Genomic DNA, 2,808 nt, shown 5'->3' on the forward strand with positions numbered 1-2,808 from the left:
TTTTTAATTAAAACAAACCTAAAGCTTTTATGTTTCATTCTTTTGTCTTTTTTAAGTCATTTTTAAAGCTGATTTTTTACTTAAATATTGAATGTTTTTAACAGACATTTTTATACAATTTTGTTAAACTAAAATCAGCCATAAAAAGAGGATAAAACTCCCAAAAAATATTTTATTAAGATTTAAATTTTTTTTTTATTATCTTTAATTTCTTAATGTTACGCACCCTTTTATTGGGTCGTGGTGCAGGTCTTTTATTGCACTATTTATACTCTCAGTGATGTTCAAAAATACTCAGCATAATATGGTCAGTGAAGACGAAAACAAAAGGGAAAACTCAACAATATTTATTCACACAAAAAATAACAAATTAAGTCAACCTTGTGACTGAAGAGGACGTAGACTAGTCCTCAAATAATTCCACTGGATTCCTAAACGCTAAAAAAAATCTAAGCCCTAGATAGAATCATGAAGAGAGAACGAACACAAGAATATAACTAAATCGGAATATATCCATACAATGGCTGGCCAGGCCAAAATCAAAATATACCTATAACTATAAGCGAAGGAAAAAAGGTGAAGGATAAAAGGGAGAAAACACTTAAATTCCTACCTATGAATTACAGTCTGAACATATAACAAACACCAAGGCCTATAGGCCATAAGGACCACCAGAGTCTATAAATTTAGCATTTATAGATAGATTTATATAAAAAAATAATATATATATAAAAATTTAACAAACTTCTCACACAAAACAGGGGAAGCGGTAATCCAAAATAAATTTAAAGCGCCTCTAAGAAGGCCGTGATCCAATGCATCTCAGCTCTGCAAACGAGGGAGTACAGGAATACACAGGTAACCACTCGTACAGGGAGTCGGAGCATGGCCACCGAGAGTACAGGCCGTTCCGCCGGGACATTTAAACTTTGTCTCGCTAGCCGCTGTAGGCTAACGGTTGACCCAATCTCAAATGGGAGTACTGCATCTTTTATCGAAATTTTCACAATTTGGTGGTCCATTGTCAATGTGAAATCAATATCTAAAGGAAAAAGAATAAATAATGAATATTGCACTCCTCTCTCTTGTGACGAAAGCGACAAGAAATATGATTTCCTTCAGAAATTCTTGGACTGGTTAGTGAAATGGGAGGGAATTCCAGGAGGGAAATTGACAAAAGAGACATTCACTGCATTGAAGCATACTACATATGCAATTAGAGAAATAGCAAAATATTGTAGAGAAGAACTTAATATGCTATATATTCTTCCTGGAAAGTTTCAGACTGACAATCTCGAAGCTCGGTTTAGTGAATATCGTCAGCTTGCTGGTGGGAACTATAATATATCAGTTAGACAAATTTTTGAATGTGAAAACAAGATAAGGAGAATTTCCGCTATGAGTATGGCTTTACCATTTTCAGGGACAAGGGTAGAACTGAAAGATCTTGAAGAGATATGTTGGGAGAGAATGAATGTTGTTGAAAGTGAAAGTCATTGTAAGGTTGATATTATTGTGACACCTCAAGATATTGAAGCATGCAATAATATTCTCCCCGTGATAGTTTACCTGGCAGGTTATTGCTGCTACAGTGTCAATAAAAAAATGAAATGTAAATCTTGCCTAGACATTTTGACAAGAGGTGATATTGCCAATGAGAGTGAGTTGCAAGCTGAGAATTATGACTATGTGAAAGGGATCAGTAGAGGAGCGTTGCTTCTCCCTGACACTGCAACTGTGAATATTGTGAGGTACAACTACATTGTAGTTAACAAGCTTTCTCAGACTGCAGCATTCAAAAGCACAACAAGCCAACGACAGCTCGTGATAAACATGACACTCGATGTTCTGAGTCAAGAAGAAGGCCATTTGCAATTTGATACCTGTGAAAATGACCACACATCAAAAAAATAGAACGGATGATTGTCTGGGCTTCCACAAATTCTCTCCTGAATAACTTTTGCCGAAGAGAAAATGACTCTATCCAAGTCAGAAAGTCTGATGGTGGCTCAGGTAAGAACAGGAAACTTTCAACTTTAGTAAAGTAACAATGTATAAATATGCACTGCAGACTAGGCCTACTGGGGAACTGCGGTATAAAAATTAAAAAAATCACCATGCTATCTACCTCTTGGGTGGTTTGGAAACGTTAGCCATAAATAAAATGTTTCAACACTGCTTTTTGTCAGTTTCTATCTCCCTCCTCTATACAAGTACGTACATACATACCAATATAAACACACACACACGCATATATATATATATATATATATATATATATATATATATATATATATATATATATAAATATATATATATATATATAATTTGGGAAGAAAATACATAGTCTTGGATGCGTGGTAAGGTCTATAGACCGTGGGAGGTAAGCCTACAGTGGTCGGTGAGTGGACAGCGTGAACAGGCCTTGTACTCTCGGTGGCCATGGTCGGAGGCGGTCCTGTCCGACAACGCAAAGATAAACTCCTACCTGGTATCTGTCTCCCTACTTTACACCTCACGAGCCAGATTGCTCCCTCAACAGCAGCTTATAAAGGCGTCCTTGGGGATACACTGATGCGACAGGTGCCGACAGAATGAGATGGCACTCAGTACCTTAGGGAAATGTATCCACTAAGGTGGCAGTACGACGAAGTCGCAGGTGACAATGTCAACTGCGTCAGACACAGGTCACACGACGTCGCGGGTGACAGAAGTGTTCCTGCGAAGAGCAGCTCAAAAGCAAGATTCAGGATGTAAGAATGTAAGAAGGTTCTCCAATAATCGCCAGCTGTAAAAGTGTCAGGAAGC

The 2,808-nt window shown here is 37.4% G+C and overlaps 1 pseudogene; it reads right to left on the minus strand.

The window, feature by feature from the left end:
* Positions 1-2,444, minus strand: part of LOC136835744 (DNA polymerase delta catalytic subunit-like) — a 30,076-nt pseudogene extending 27,632 nt beyond the window's left edge.
* Between the last annotated feature and the right edge of the window lie 364 nt (positions 2,445-2,808).

The sequence above is a fragment of the Macrobrachium rosenbergii genome, chromosome 55 (assembly GCF_040412425.1).
Source record: "Macrobrachium rosenbergii isolate ZJJX-2024 chromosome 55, ASM4041242v1, whole genome shotgun sequence".
Lineage (NCBI taxonomy): Eukaryota > Metazoa > Arthropoda > Malacostraca > Decapoda > Palaemonidae > Macrobrachium > Macrobrachium rosenbergii.